The sequence below is a fragment of the Marmota monax genome, unplaced genomic scaffold (assembly GCF_021218885.2).
Source record: "Marmota monax isolate L192 unplaced genomic scaffold, Marmota_monax_Labrador192_F-V1.1 WCK01_AAM20220418_F8-fsc00006, whole genome shotgun sequence".
NCBI lineage: Eukaryota > Metazoa > Chordata > Mammalia > Rodentia > Sciuridae > Marmota > Marmota monax.
In genome coordinates this window covers 19,210,173-19,227,389 of record NW_026693712.1, presented here as the reverse complement: position 1 = coordinate 19,227,389, position 17,217 = coordinate 19,210,173, and the positions used below count along the sequence as shown (strand labels likewise).

Genomic DNA, 17,217 nt, shown 5'->3' with positions numbered 1-17,217 from the left:
AAGGTGACATTTGTAGGTCCCAGGAATTAAAGCATGTGGGTATCTATTTTTTAGATGGGATATTTATTCCACTGAGGGTTGAGTCCAATGCTGGGCAAGTGCTGTACCACTAAACTTCATGCCCAACCTCAACCTGAGATCGTTTAATCACTCAGGGTTTTTTTTTGGGGGGGGGGGGTGGTAGATACTGGGGATTGAACTCAGGGGCATTAGGCCATTGAGCCACATCCCCAGCCCTATATTGTATTTTATTTAGTGACAGGTCCTCACTGAGTTGCTTAGCACCTCACTTTTTGCTGAGGCTGGCTTGAACTGTAGATCCTCCTGGTTTAGCCTCCCAGGACCCTGGGATTTCAGGCATGTGCCACACTGTGCTCAGCTCAATCACTCAATTGCTTTTTTTTTTTTTTTTTTTGGAGCAGTACTGGGTATTGAATCTGGCGGGTGAGGCTCCTACCACTAAGTGACATCCCTAGTCCTTTATAGGGTCTCACCAAGTTGCTGAGGCTGGCCTTGAATTTATGAGACTCTTGCCTCAACTCAAGTCACTGGTATTATGGGCATGTGCTGCTAGGCCTGGCTAGCCTTTGGGCCTTTTCACACTGTTTTTCAACCTACACAAAAGTTGCAAATACAGTATAGAGTTTTTTTTTTTTTTTTTCCTTGAGCCATTTTAGAGGAAGTTGCCAACAGGATGCTTCATCAACCCTCATTTAATTTAATTTAATTTTTCTGGTGCTGGAGGTTGGATCCAGTGACTCGTGTGTAGGTAAAGTATCAGTGAGCATGCCTCCAGTCCCTGCATGGATCTGCAATGTTGTTTTCACAGTGATTGTACCATTTTACATTCCCACCAGTTATGCACAAGGGTTCTTTTTTTCATTTTTCTTTGCATTTTGCTGACAATTGTTTCCTTCCTTCCTTCCTTCCTTCCTTCTTCCTTCCTTCCTTCCTTCCTTCCTTCCTTCCCTCCCTCCCTCCCTCCCTCCCTCCCCAGGGGATATGAGGGGATGATTTTTAGTCCGTTCTAAGATAATTTTTTAATTTAATAATATAGGGGTCCAGATTTAGTCTTTTATATGTGAATATGCAGTTGTTCCAGTATTATTTATTGAAAAGATTATTCTTTGAACCCTGTTGAATTGTTTTGGCATTGAAAACCATTAAACTACAGATGTTTGGGTTTATTTCTGGACTTTCAATTTTATTCCATTGATCTCTGTAATCTTGTTTTGTTTTAGTTGTAGATGGGCACAGTTCCTTTATTTTATTATTTTATGTGGTGCTGAGGCTTGAATCTAGTGCCTCATGTGTTCTAGGCAAGCACTCTACCACTAAATTATCACCCTAGCCCTGATCTTTATATTCATATGCCACTACCATACTGTCTTTTTCTTTGGGGAGTTGGGAGTACTGGGAATTGAATTTAGGGGCACTTGATCTCTGAGCCATACCCCCAGCCCGATTTTGTATTTTATTTAGAGACAGGGTCTTACTGAGTTGCTTAATGCCTTGCTTTTGCTGAGGCTGGCTTTGAGCTAGGGATCCTCCTGCCTCAGCCTCCCAAACCATTGGGATTACAGGCATGCACCACAACACCTGGCCTTACCATACTGTTTTAAATGCTTTAGATTTGCATTTTGTTTTGAGTCCATAAGTGAGTCCTCCAGCTTTATTCTTTTCCAGATTGTTTCTGTTCTTTGAGCCCTTTGTATTTCCATGTGAATTTTATTTTATTTATTTTTTGGGTACTGGGGATTTAACTCGGGTACAATTTATCACTGAGCTGACAGCTCCAGCACTTAACTTTTTTTGTTTTTTTCTGAGACAGGGTCTTACTAAATTACTTAGGACCTTGCTAAGTTGCTGAGGCTGGCTGATCTTCCTACCTCTGCTTCCCAAATTGCTGGGATTACAGGTGTGCACCACTGCTCTTGACTCCATATGATTTTTATCATCAGCTTTTTTACTTCCTGTAAAAATAGTTGCAATTTTGATAGAGATTGCATTGAGAATCTATAGCTTAGTTTGAAGAGTATCTGCACTAGTCTTACTATGCTCCCTTTGTAATTTTCATCTTTGTCTTTGTCTACTTTCTGGAAGGTCTTCTCAATTTTATCTTCCAGCCTTTCAATTAAAGTCTTTTCATTCTCAGAAAATTTCATTTGTTGGATTGTTTTAAGTGTTTTTTGTTTGTTTGTTTTTGCAGTACCTGGGGTTTGAACCTAGGGCCTCATGCATGCTGGGCTACATTCCCAGCTTTATTTATTTTTCCTGGTATTGGGGATTGAACCCAGGGGTGCTTTGCCACTGAGCTACATCCCCAGCCTTTTGTTTGTTTTTAAACTTTTTTTAGGGGTTCTGGGCATTGAACTCAGGGGCTCTCAACTACTGAACCACCTTCCCAGCCCTTTTTTTTTGTTATTAAAGATGGACATGATACCTTTATTTTGTTTGTTTATTTTTATGTGGTACCAGGGATTGAACCCAGTACCTCACACATGCTAGGCAAGTACTCTACTACTGAGCCACAACCCCGGCCCGCAGCCTTTTGTTTTAATTTCATTTTTTTTTAACTTTTTAAAATTTTAAGATGGGGTCACTAAATTGCCCAGGTGGCCTTGAACTTGTAACCATCCTCAGCAGTTCAAATTATAGGTATGCACCACAGCTCCCAGTTAATCTTCATTTTTTTTGGTACCGGAAATTGAACCCAGGGTTATTTAACCTCAGAGCCACATCCCCAGCCCTTTTAATGTTTTATTTTGAGACAGGGTCTTGTTAAGTTGCTTAGGGCCTCAATAAGTTGCTGAGGCTGGCTTTGAACTCATTGATCCTCCTGCCTCAGCTTCTCAAGCCACTGAAATTACAGGTGTGCACCACCCAGTTTATTTTGTGACAGGGTTGGATGTGCTAGGTTATATTTTGTATATGCAAGTACTATGTTATTTTGTATAAGGGACTTGAGCATCAGATTTCAGTATCCCTGGGGATTGGTCCTCTCTCCTCACTGCTGCCCGTGGTGAATACTGAGGGATGGCTGTATAAGGGAAATTGCTAACTATTCTACAGTACATAGAAAGAACAACAAAGAATTATCTGGCCCCAAAATGTCAGTAGTGCTAAGATTGAGAAACACCAAGATAAGACTTTTTATTATTTATTTATTTAGTAATTTGGTACCAAAGAAAAACCCAGGAGCACTCAACCATTGAGTCACCACCCCAGCCCTTTTTATTTTTTATTTTGAGACAGGGCAAGGTCTCACTAAAGGGCCTCAATAAGTTGCTGAGACTGGCTTTGAATTTGCCATTCTCCTGCCTCAGCTTCCCGAGATGCTGGGATCAAAGGCATCCATCCACCATGCCTGGTGTGATGAGGATTTTTAAAAAGTGCACAGTAGTTATCTGAAAATATGGACAATAATTTTTGTATCAAATGTGTAATCGAGCAAAAGAAAAAAATTGGTAAAGTTCTAAATACTGGACCTGTAATTGTAATTTCATGTTTGCTACATTTGATTGGTTAAACAAAACGTGTTCCTGGGTTCAGAGGGAGGAGATGTAGACTCTATTTACTGATAAGAGAAATGGCCCTGCTTATAACAAGGGAAGAAATTGTTTGTAGCCATCTTTGAAGATTATGTGTTTCAGGACATATTTAATGTTTTATTTTTATTTGTTTATTTTTCGGGGGTGAGGTACTGAGGATTGAACTTAGAGGTACTCAACCACTGAACCACATCCCTAACCCTATTTTGTATTTTATTTAGACACAGGGCCTCACTAAGTTGCTTAGCCACCTCACCGTTGCTGAGGCTGATTCTCCTGTCTCAGCTTCCCAAGCTGCTGGGATTACAGGTGTGTGCCACTGTGCCCGGCAAGATATTTAATGCTTTCTTAACATAATTATTGGATAAGGTTCATGTGCCATAAATTTATTTTTTAATGTAATTTTTGCTGCTATGGAGTCATTAAAAATGAGCTAGTTGAGGCCTGGCATTATGACTCAGTGGTAGAGAACTTGACTCGCACATGTGAGGTACTGGGTTTGGTCCTCAGAACCACATAAAAATAAAGGTATCGTGTCCATCTACAATTAAATATTTTTTTGTGGTGCTGGGATTGAACCTAGGGCTTTACACATGCTCTGGGAGTGCTCTTCCACTGAGCTGCATTCCTACATTTCTAGCCCTAAATTACATGTTTTTCTAAATGTTTATCCAACAAAACTTCTTTTCTCAAGATTTGTTTGGGAATAGTGGGCGGGAATAGAGAAGGAGATGGAAGGGGAAAAATGTGATTGTTTTGAGAAGTTATCTAGTTTGAGGGAGGGGTGCGTCCTGTCAGAATAACTTCCAAATTTGCTTTGTTTAGCCTAGTGCTAAGAGACTAAGGGAAAGAAGTTAGAAAGGTAAACGAATTAAATAACAGATGAATTTCATGCTTTTACAGCCTTTTTCTTTTGAAACTTTCACTTAAGAGTCATAGGCTTGATAGCACACACTTGTTAAGAAACTTGAGACTAACTAGATTGTGTTTTTAGGGGGAAGGACTTCATTCATAATATTTTTATACTTCTAGTATTTTAACTTCTTTACTTTCTGCCTCCTCTGTATTGATCTCAAAAATGCTCTTGGAATCCTCAAGTAGCACCACTGTAATGATTGTATGAGTTAAATATCCTCTAAAACTTAATCATATCTATCATATTGTAAACTACTTACTACATAGAAATAATGTTTGAGAAGATAGATATGTTTACTCTGTCTTGGACATCACACAATATAAATATGTATTGAAGCATCACATGGTACTCAAATATATACAATTTTTATGTCAAAAAGTAAATTTAGCTGGTCATGGTGGCATACTTATGATCACAGAAACTCTTTTTCAGTTAAATGGTTTTGTGTTGTTTGTTTTTAACTGGCTATGTAAGTTGTTATTTGTAGAATAACCTTTTCCAGAACTGGAGCACCTGACTGTCCTTCATTGTACTATAAAAATAAATGATTTCCAAGCGTGGTGGCACATGCCTATAAAACAAACAACTTGAGCTGAGGCGGGAGAATCCCAAGTTCTAGGTCAGCCTCAGCAACTTAGTGAGACCCTGTCTCAAAATAGAAAATAAAAAGGACTAGGGATGTGACTTAGTGCTAAAATGTTCTGGGTTTAATCATTAATACCACAAAAAGTAAATTTAAAAAAAATATTAATATACTATGAAAAGTTTGTGCATGCCATTTTTGTATTTAATGAAAGAAATTGACCTAGTATTTTTTTCCCCACCTTATTAAACTGCTTACTAGAGCTGAGGTTTCTAAATGTTTTCTTGAAACAGGCAATGCTGGTTGGTACTCTAGCCTAGCTATAGACTTGAATTTCCTGTTTGGCCTCTTCCACTTTCACTTGCAGATAGCATGACAGTACTTTCAGGGTGTGAATTTTCATCATCACAGGAAAACAAACTGTTCTATTTTCTTATTGTCTAAGTACTCTATCCCCCAAGATTGTACTAACTGCTTCTGTTCCTGTATAGAAGAAAGGTGATTAGATACTATCTCAGGTGCTTTTAATGTAGACAAAGGACTCCTATCTTTAAGCTTACATACAATATAATTTTTAAAAACATTATTTCATATGTACCAAGTCACATTTGTTAATAATGTCTAGTTTTGGAGACTGAAATGTTCCAGGGAGAGATAAGACCTCTTTCTGTTAGTTGGTGTTTTGTTTTGTTCTTTTTCAGTGCTAGAGATTGAACCCAGGGTCTTGTGTGTGCTGGGCAAGTGCTCTACCATGAGCCATGTCCCCTACTCCATTTTCTTATTTTGAGATAGGGTCTTGCTAAATTGCACAGGCTGGACTTGAATTTGCAATTATCCTGCCCCCTAGCCTGTCAAATACTTGGGATTACAAACTCTTGTGCCTTTGATTCATTATGTGAGACAATTTTGCAGATATACAATGAGTCTTCTAGTGATTGATACTGGCAATTGAACCCACAGGCCCTTTACCACTGAGTTTCATCCCAACCCCTTATTTTTTGAGACAGTGTCTTGCTAAGTTTCCTGGGCTGGCCTAGAACTTGTGGTTCTCCTGCCTTAGCCTCAAGTGGGGTGACAGGAATGTACACTGTGCTTGGTTTACCATTGTACAGTTTAACAGCTTACTTGACTATTGTTTTACCCGTCATGTACCATACAGTTTGTCAATATGTGGGAAGAATGATGTAACCATAGTCAGATTTCTTATTACGTATTTATTTATTTATTTGATAACTGGGATTGAATGTAGGGGTACTTTACCATGAACTACATCCCCAGCCCTTTGTATTTTTTCTTTGGAGACAGGGTCTCAATTGCTGAGGGCCTACCTTCAGAGTTGCTGGGATTACAGATGTGTGCCACTGTGCCCAGCAGTTCCATCCTTTGAAACTCTTGATAGTCATTGAAAATTTGTGAAATGAAAACTACTGGCTTTACTGTGGAGGAATGAAGATGAAAGTCCATGAGAAGTATTACTTTTTGTTTCAAGGATTTACAGTTCTGACAGTTTTATATATTTCAGCACATCACACCACTTAAGTACCCATATGCTGCTTAACAAAAATAGTTCACATAGGTTCTTTGGGAGAGGGGCATAGTTTTACAGGGTATGATGAGAATCAGATTGCCATCTTACTTCTATTATGAGTTCCCTATTATTCTGTCGCTTTAAAGTTAGGTTCCTGTTTGGTACTGGGTCATGAGACATTAAATAGTACACAAAGCTCAGAGGCCAACCTGGGCAACCTCTGATTCCCTGTCTCAATAAAAAGTATGTATGTAGCTCAGTGATAGAATGCTTGCCTAATTTGCCCAAGGCCTTGGATTTAATCCCCAGTACCAACAAAAACAGAAATATGAACTATGCTAAGTCGGAAGAGTATCTTCTGCTTCTTTGTAGTATTTAAGGAGAAATTAATGAAAAATGGGCCAGATGCAGTGGCACATGCCTGTCATCCCATCAACTCAGGAGGCTGAGGCAGGAGGATGGCAAGTGACCTTGGCAATTTAGCAAGTCCCTAAGCAACTTAGTGAGACCCTGTCTCAAAAAATAAAAAGGTTTGGGGATGTAGAGCACCCCTGGGTTCAACTGCAGTTAAAGGAAAAAGAAAGAAAGAAAAATGGGGGTAAGGAATTTCAGAGAATGCCTAAGGGCGACGTGTACATATAACCCAAAGGTATCTGGAGGAGGTGTAGGGATAGAGAAAGAGTATTCCAGGCAGTATGTTCCTGGAGTTCTAAAGTGATGAAATTAAAAAGCCAGTGAATTGGGGTGGGGATGTAGCTCAGTGGTAGAGCACTTGCTTATTAACATGTACAAGGCTCTGGGTTCAATCCCCAAGTACCACAAAAAACCTCCACAAACCAAACATGAATGAATTAAGAAAAAGTATTATACACAATGGGATGTTATTAAGCCTTAAATAGAAGGACAACCTTTTTGTAATAATGTAGATGAATCTGGAGGACATTATTGTTAAGTGAAATAAGCCATGCACTAAAAAGACATGATCATGTTATCTCTCTTTTATGTGGAATCAAAGTCAAACTCTTACAAGTAGAATGGTGGTTACCTGAGCAGGGTTTGAGGATTAGGGAAATGTTGGTCAAAGGATACAGTTTCGGTTAGATGGGAATAAATAAGAGATCTATTGTGCAACCTGGTAACTATAATTAATAACAACATATTCAAAATTGCTAGGAGAGTGTTTTTAAAAATATTTTTTAGTTGTAAATGGACACATACCTTTATTTTTTTGTGGTGCTAAGGATCAAACCCAGTGCTTCACATGTGTTAGGCAAGTAGTCTGCCTCTGAGCCACCACACCAGCCCCTAGGAGAGTGTTTATAAGCACAAAAAAACTTAGCTGCAAAAACGTAAGTATGTTAGATTTGTGTGTGTGTTTTAGCTGAATATTGCTATATTCAACATTGTATACATATTTACATAATTTTGTAAATGATGCATATGATTTTTGTCAATTTTAATAAATGAAAAAAGTTTTGAATTATGAATTCAAATAAGTGAAATAAAGCCTAGGGAAGATTTATTTATTTGTCTATTTACTTATTTATTTATTGGTGTTGGGGATCAAACCCGGGGCCTTATACATGGTAAGCATATGCTGTGCCACCAAGCTACACCCCCAGCCCTAGGAAAAGTTCTTGAATCCTCATAATGAACAGAGGAAAGTAGGCATGGTGATAATTGCCAGTGTCTCAGCTACTTTGGAGGCTGAGCTGGAAGGATCACTTGAGCCAGAAATTTAGATAAGCTGAGTGACATAATGAGACCTCAAAAGAAATAAGTAGCTGGGTGGCACTGTAATCCCAGTGACTTGGGAGGCTGAAGCAATTGGATCGAAAATTCAAGGCCAGCCTCAGCAATTTGGTGAGGCCCCAAGCAATTTAGTGAGACCCTGTCTTTTTTAAGTTGATACTGCAGATTGAACCCAGGGGTACTTTACCACTGAGCCACTTCCCCAGCCTTTTTTATTTTGAGACAGTCTTGATAAGTAGCTTAGGGCCTTGTTAAATTGCAGAGACTGGCCTTGAATTTGCAGTCCTCCTGCCTCAGTCTCTCAAATTGCTGGGTTTACAGGTGTGCACCACTGTGCCCAGCTATGAGATCTAGTCTTAAAATAAAAAGGTTTAGGGGCTGGGGATGTGGCTCAAGCGGTAGTGCGCTTGCCTGGCATGTGTGCGGCCCGGGTTTGATCCTCAGCACTACATACAAATTAAAAAAAAAAAAAGATGTTGTGTCCGCTGAAAACTAAAAAAAAAAAAAAAATTAAAATTCTCTCTCTCTCTCTCTCTCTTTAAAAAAATAAAAATAAAAAGGTTTGGAGATGGGTCTCAATAGTAAAGCACCTCTGGGTTCATGCCCTAGAACTCCCCTCCCTCCAAAAAAAAAAAAAGACTAAAACAAATTATGAAAAGAAGATGTTGTCATTAATTATAGCAGAACATTTCCATCTAAATGGTTTCTGCTCAAAGGGAGAAATTTAGTGTTCTCTCTAGTGTTTTCCAGTCCCCCCCTTTTTTTTTTGGAACTGGCGATTGAACCCAGGGATACTTTGCCACTGAGCTACATTTCCAAACCTTTTTTTTTTTGGAGACAGGTCTTGCCAAGTTGCTGAGGTTGGTTGGCCTAGAATTTGGCAGTCAGGGATTCTCAGCCTGGGATTATAAACTTGTAGCACTGCCCCTGGTTTTTTTTCTGGTCTTAGCCCCAAATGCCTTTTCCATTCAGGTTCAATAAATAAATCTTAATGTATTCTGTATGTCACTATAGACTTTGTTTTCTGGCACTATAGGTGATTAGGCTGAGCAAATTGGACTTGTCCTTGGAAGTATACCCCTCACATTGTCCCACCCCCACTGTCATACTGGAGATTGAACCCAGGAACACTTTACTGTTACCACTGAGCTATATATCCCCACCCCTTTATATTTTTTAGAGATAGATCTGGCTAAATTGCTCATGCTGGCCTTGAACTTGTGCTTCTCCTGCCTTAGCCTCCCTAGTAGCTGTAATTACAGACTGCATATGCAGCTTTGCACATGGCCTTTGGAAATGTTTTTTATGTGTTTTGTTTTTTTGGTGGTGCTGGAATTGAACCCAGAGCTTTGTGCTTATGAGGCAAGCACTTTGCCAACTGAGCTATATTCTGCAATCCTGGTTTTATGTTTTATTGTCCTTTTTTAAAAAATATTTTTTAGTTTTCAGTTGACCTTTATTTTGTTTATTTATATACGGTGCTGAGAATTGAACCCAGTGCCTCACACATGCCAGGCAAGTACTCTACCACGGAGCTCCAGCTCCTCTTTATCATTCTTTTTGTTGTATCAATTCTGCTTGGTACTGTGCTAAGAATCCTTTCATTTAGGTATTTAAGTGCTTCTTATTCTCTTTCCACTCTTTGAGAAATGTACTGAAGAATGTGACGTATCTTATCTCTCACTTTAAAGAGTTTATAATTTAAACATTCAAGGAATAGAGGGTGAGAATATAGAAGTGAACTTTTGATAGTTAATTGAACATGAAGTACAACTGTAGAGTACCATATATGATATTAAATGTATATAATACTGTTAATGAATAAAGTAGCAGCTTTGAAAAGGAAGGTGATTTATGGGGTCTAAAAAGTTAAGAACGTGTTCACATATATATGAACACTATCTTTATAATTGGAAATGTTTAGTGCTGTATTTTAAAATCACAAATGTGCTATTGTGGATTTAGATAAAAATGATCTGGGCCAGGGGTGACTTGGGGTGCAATTCAGTGATAGAACACTTGCCTAGCATGCACAGGGGCCTGGGTTTGATCCCCAGTACTGGGGTCTTTGGGAGAGATCTGGGTGTAGCTTAATATATTTTTCTTTAAATCTGTTTCATACTGGGTCAGTTGTGCATTGTCAGTTTTATATAGATTTCTCCATTGTGAGACTTTAAACAATGGTAAGCAAATTTGCTGGGTGTGGTGGTGTATGTCTGTAATCCCAGTGGCTCAGAATTGCAAATCCAAGAACAGCCTCCACAACTTAGTGAGAACCTGTTTCAAAATAGAAAATAAAAATAAATAAAAAGTACTGGGATATGGGGCTAGGATTGTAGCTCAGTGGTACAGTGCTTGCCCCTCACATGTGAGGCACTGGGTTCAATCCTCAGCAATACATTAAAAATAAAGTAAAAGTATTGTCTACCTACAACTTAAAGAAAAAATTAAAAAAGAAAGTACTGGGATAAAGTGTTCTTGGTTTAGTACCAAAACCAAACAAGAACATGGTAAGCAAATTCAGATGTCTTATCAAGTCAGCTGTCATTTATTTGGGAGAAATATCTTACAAGTCTGAACTCACTGACTTGATCTCAGAATTCCTAGACTCAGTTGTTCTCTTGCTTCAGCCTCCTTAGTAGCTAGGACTATAGGAGCTTCACTGACTTTTTAAAACTTCTTTTCTCAAGGTAGATTTTTCCTGCTTGCCAAAGTGATATTCATTATTCTCTGACTTCCTGATTCCATATTGCTCTCCCTTACCTTCTGATGTGTAGACCTAGTTTTATACTTGAGGTCAGGGGTGAGTGTAAAAAAACAATTTTCAGGGGATTGGTGATTTAGTTAGAGATAAAAATCTTTTGGGTTAAATCTTCACTACTGCCTATAAATAAATATAAGTACATAAAAATAAAACCAGTCTCTGAAAATTCATAGATAATACATGTAATCTGCCTTGGAAAGAATTTATGATGATTGGGCTGGGGTTGTGGCTTAATGGTAGAGTGCTTGCCTAGCATGTGTGACGCACTGGTTTCGATTCTCAGCACCATGTAAACAAATTAAATAAACAAAATAAAGTTTAAGAAAATGTGAAGACTTAAAAAAATAAAGAAGAATTTATAATGGGTGTGTACACTCTTGTAATCCCAGCAAAATTGGGAGCTGAGGCAGGAGAATCCTAAATTGTAGGCCAGCCTTGGCAATTTAGCAAGATCCTGTCTCAGAATTTTAAAAGGGGCTGTGGATGAAACTTAATGGAAAAAAGTAATTATGTTGTATTAACCATATCTGAAAAACTGCTAAACTTGAACTTTTTCTTACTTTAAACATTTGCTTAAAACACTTCAAAGTAGTTTTTTGGATAGATCTAAAATGAAGATGAGGAATAACTATTGGACAGTTTAGCTGTATTGTGCAGATTTCTCTGTCATGTTGAAAGACTTATTCGTGAAACTGTAACATTTCTTGTCTGGGATAAAAGTATTTTTCTTGGTTCTTTCAAACTTATTTCAGACATTATGTATTTTGTGAGAATCAAATCTTGAGGGGGAGAAGGAAGAAAGAAGTAAAGGCTGCTTTTGTGTTCTAACTGTTTTCTATATGCAGAACCTTTTTAGAACCTTGAATATTCTAATGTGTAAGAATGTAGATTACAACATTTTCCAAATTTCTTTGACCCTTAAAGACCTATAAATAAACCATGCTGTGTAAATTTCCTTTTCAGTCTAACTCTCCGCCCCTCAGTCCAGGTTTTATTTGGGTGGTCTGGAACTTGTGACCCTCCCACCTCAGCTTCCTGAGTAGTAGAGACTTACCAGTGTTTGCTACTGAGAAAGTGGCCTTATTTTATAGATATGAGAACTCTGATGTGGACTGTTTGACTGATTTGCTTTAAGTTATGTCGAGCATATAATGAAAAATATTGAAGTATATTAGCATTTAGAAAACCTGAATTCTGCATATTACCCCTAGTGATTATAAGCAAGAATATAAGGAAGCTATTTATTTATATTTGAATTGAGGATCGAACCCGGAGTGCTTTACCACTGAGCTCCATGGTAGAATTTTTATTTTGAGACAGGGTCTCAAAATAAAACCAGTGATCCTCCTGCCCCATCTTCACCAATTACTGGGATCACAGGCATGTGCCTCCATGCCTAGTCCTTAGTTTCATTTTCATGCTTTCACACGGACTGCTTAAATTTTCATTATTTGCAACATAAAAATCTCTGTGGTATTCTTGTAGAACTATTCATTTATTAGGTTTTTTTTCTCATATATATATATAATATGTATGTATATATATATATATATATATATATATAAAATTTGGTTGTAGATGGACACAATACCTTTATTTATCTTTATGTGGTGCTGAGGATCAAACCTAGGGCCTTACACATGCTGGCAAGCTCTCTACCACTGAGCCTTAATCCCAGCCTGAGAACAGGTTTTATTTTATTTATTTATTTATTTTGTACTGGTTCTTTTGTAGCTCAACGACTGAGCTACAACCCCAGCCCTTCGTACTTTTTTTATTTTGAGACAGGGTCTTGCTAAGTTGCTGAGGCTGATCTCATTTAGAATTTTTCATAAATTTAGTAAGTAATTTGTTAAAAGAGCTAGAATGTTGGGCTGGGGATGTGGCTCAAGCGGTAGCGCGCTCGCCCGGCATGCGTGCGGCCCGGGTTCGATCCTCAGCACCACATACCAACAAAGATGTTGTGTCTGCCGAGAATTGAAAAATAAATATTAAAAAAATTCTTTCTCTCTTTAAAAAAAAAAAAAAAAAAGAGCTAGAATGTAGTTCAATGGAAAACCACCCCTGGGTTCAGTCCTCAGAAACACACATACACACACAACAAAAAAGGGAAGGAAGAGAGAAAATAAGAGCCAGCTGGGCATTGGGGGCATATCTGTAATCCCAGAGAGGAGGATCCTAACTTCAAGGCCAGCCTGGGCAATTTAGCAGTACCTTGTCTCAATAATAAGGGCTGGGAATATAGCGCCTTCAGGTATAGCACCTCTGAGTTCAATTCCCAGTACAACAAAGGAGGGGGAAAGAAAGATCTGTTTTAGAGCAAATTCCTCTTTAATAATGGAAACATTTCAGTGAGATAAATAGCAAATAATTTGTTTTGTAAACCAATAGCTATAGAATTAGAAATGTAATTTTAAAAGATGAAGTTCTTTCTACTTAGTGTTTACCTTGAGAAACTCATGAATAAAAGAGAATATTTAGTAAAGCATTTTAATAGTGAAAAATAGGAAATAAACTGTAAATATCCATAAACTAAAGAAAGGTTTTATTGTTGTGAGTAGCAGAATAAACAGCAATGAAAAAAGGATAAACAAGGTCTACTGTGTATTTTCATGGGAAAATATCTCAATATTTTGAGGGGGAAAACAAAGTATGAAAATATATGTAACCATGTAAGGCTTTCTAAATATAAATTTAAAAATTGTATGTGCAGTGATGTAGGCTTGTATTTGGGAGGCTGAGGCAAAAGGATGGCACATTCAAGGCCAACCTCAGAACTTAGTGAGACCTTGTTTAAAAATTAAAAAAAAAAAGAAATAAAAAGGGCTGGGGACATAACTCAGTGGTTGAGTGCCACTGATTCAATCCTCAGTATTGCAAAATAAATAAATGAATATGAAAACAGTGCTATATTGTTTATGGACACAGAGAAAAGTATAAAAGATTGCATGGGAATAAAAAACACTATATTTAGGTTAATCATTACTTATGGAATGGTATACATGGGGAACTTTGTAAAGATTCAGAGTTAATGTGGCAGTATTAAGATTGGGCAAAGCTGAGGGCTGGGGATGTGGTTCAATGGGTTCAATCCCTGGTACACCCCCCCCTCTCAAAAAAAGACTGTACAAAGCTGGGTGGTAGGTTCAGGTTGCTTATTTTCTGTATTTAAGATTTACTTGGATTATTTATTTAAGGAAGAATAGGCTTATTTCTGATAAGGGTATCACTTCTTATAGTCATTTCAGAGAAAGATTCATAAAGATCCTTTTCCATCAATTTGTCACTAAAAAGTAGCATTATTAAGAGAGAAAAAGGAAATAATATTTAAGTGTGCCAAGGGGTTAAGTCTGTTGGCTCCGGATAATTTGATATTATCAAAAATCGTATTTCTCTGTCAAACTCAGATAAATGTGAATTGCTTGTATCTTCCAAGCTGTTACTTTATTCCTTAACAGTATTATATACATTTAATATCATATGGTAATTTAAAATATGCTAGCAGTTGTTTTCAAATATTAACTTAAACATAAGATTGGCATATAAATTGGGAATAGACAATTAAATTAAGGTTAAATTAAATTCAAGGCTAACCTAGGTAATTTAGCAAGACCCTGTCTCAGAAATAAAAAGGGCTGGGGATGTAGCTCAGTGGTAGAGAGCACCCCTGGGTTTGGCAAAGGGGAGGAATGGCAAAAATTGCTGAAGATTATTTTGCTCAGTAGTTGTAGGATGGAGCCTGGAAAGTTTGCATTTCTAATAAGTTTCCTATGATGACCAGGTTGTTGTGCCCAGGACCTCAGTTTCGAGAACTACTAGTTCTTGGCAGGTCAGTAATTCTAAATGAGATTTAGCTTAATTTCCTGGGCAAACAGTTTCTTAAAACATTTAAAACTTGTGAATTTCTAATGTTTTAGACCGTGCATATTTAGAATATTTTAGATCCAGACTGAAGAAGCATGGTATAATAAAACACCCAAATTCTTACCCTTATGTTAGATACTTTTTGTTTTTGTTTTGTTATAAAATTTGGGAATAGGTATAGATTATCTCTTCTGAATTTGAGGTTATAATCCTGTGAATCATAAACTCTTTAAGTCTTTTCATATCATGAAAAAGAACCACCAAAAATACTTGATTTGTTAGCAGTGTTCAAAACTGTTAAAACCTGTCTTTAGTCAAGTATGGTGGCACACACCTGTAATCCTAGCAATTCAGGATGCTGAGGCAGGAGGACTGCAAGTTGGAGGCCAACCTGGGCAATTTAGACTGTCTCTATAAAATAAAAATGGTTGGGGATGTAGCTCAGCACCCCAAAATACTTCATTTTAAAACCAGTTTTCTACCAAGCTAATTATAACATCCTAGTTTCACATCTTGTTCTTCTTATTCTAGACTATAAGGTGAGGACCAAAAGAGCAAAACAAACCTTTTCTGTGCTGTATTTATGTTGCTTCATGATGGTTAAGATTGGGGAATAACTAGAAAAGCTGGACATGATGATGCATGCTTGTAGTCTCAGCTATTTGGTAGTCTGAAGCAGGAAGATCCCTTCCAAGGAATTCAAGGCCAGCTTGGGTAACATAGGGAGACCTGGTCTTTTGGTGGTGGGCAAGCAAGAGGCATTAATTTTTACCCAAGATGGCTTTACTACTTAGATAAAATGAAAAGATATCTACATATCCCTTGCAGGATTGCAGGATCCCTTCCTCTAAAAAATATAGGAAACTTTCTTTCCTGGTTGTGTGTGGTGTGTGAGAGACAGAGACACTAGGGATTGGACCCAGGGGCACTCTACCACTGAACTACCACTTTTTATTTTGAGACAGGGTCTCACTAATTTCCTGAGGCCAGCCTCAAACTTCTGATCCTCCTATCTCTGCCTCCTGAGTCACTGGAATGGCCTTGTGCCTAGGGTGAGGCCCAAAATTTAATCCCAGCAAAATGTTTGTATACGTATGTGCGTGCACACGTACACACACACAAATAAATAAGGAATAATTATTTGGGAAGTGGGTATTAAGGAATAACAAGGGATTATTACTAGTCTTGCTTATTTCTGCATTAGAAATCACATTCCTGAACCAAAAAAGATAGTAGGAAAAGTGTAAAAGTTTCATTGAAAGTTAAACTTTACTTGAAAATAATTAAAACAGTTGGTATAGGTTCAGGACTGTTTGAACTAAGACAAAAACACTTAGGATAGTTTGAGAGAAGCAAAATTATTTATAGTTCATAGTCTTTATTTAAAGATCTTAGTTCTACCATATACCTATATACAAGATTAATATAGGGAAATAATTTTCCCCCCAATACTGCAGATTAAACCCAAGGGTACTTTACCAATTTTTTTTTTTTTGGTATGGGGATTGAACTTGGGGGCATGCGACCACAGAGCCATATCCCCAGCCCTGTTTTGTATTTTATGTAGAGACAAGGTCTCACTGAGTTGTTTATTAGCACCTCGCTTTTGCTGAAGCTGGCTCTGAACTCGGGATCTTTCTGCCTCAGCCTCCTGAGCTGCTGGGATTTCAGGTGTACATCGCCATGCCCTGCTGACAAAGAACTCTTTTAAATTTTTTGCTAAAATACATAGTTTGCTCCCCCAAATGATACTTATTTTAACTTTTAAAGGCTGTCAAGGAAATTAAAAATGTAGAATCTTTTTATAATTTGAGGATTTTCTAGTTTAACTGACAGGCTTCACTGACTTCCCCATGTTTTTCTTTATTTTTTATTTTTTAATGTTTTTTGGTACCAGGGATTAAACTCGGGGGCACTCCACCATGAGCCACGTCCCCAGCCCTATTTCGTATTTTATTTAAAGACCAGGTCTCACTGCCTTGCTTTTGCTGAGGCTGGCTTTGAACTTGCAATCCTCCTGTCACAGCCTCCCAAACCGCTGGGATTACAGGCGTGCGCCACCATGCCCAGGTTTCCCCTACATTTTCCCAGAATCTAATTATACATACTTTTATTTCTCTATTGCTCTTTCTGTAGAAAAGTTGTTTTCCTAGAATGCTCTACCACTGGGCTATACCTCCAGTGCTTTTTATTTTATTTTGAGACAGGGTCTGGCTAAGTTGCCCAGGCTGGCTTTGAACCTCAGGTCCTTCAGTCTTG

At 37.9% G+C, this 17,217-nt stretch overlaps 1 protein-coding gene across 4 annotated transcripts in view; it reads left to right on the top strand.

The window, feature by feature from the left end:
• Positions 1-17,217, top strand: part of Ube2d2 (ubiquitin conjugating enzyme E2 D2) — a 54,797-nt gene that overhangs the window by 15,485 nt on the left and 22,095 nt on the right. The window contains exon 1 of one of the 4 annotated variants that reach the window (XM_046460324.2): positions 3,789-3,860. The exons of the other annotated variants lie outside the window; for them this stretch is intronic. The gene's annotated coding sequence lies outside the window, so the exon portion shown is untranslated. Of the gene's footprint in view, positions 1-3,788; positions 3,861-17,217 lie in introns of those variants that run through there. 4 annotated transcript variants of the gene reach the window in all.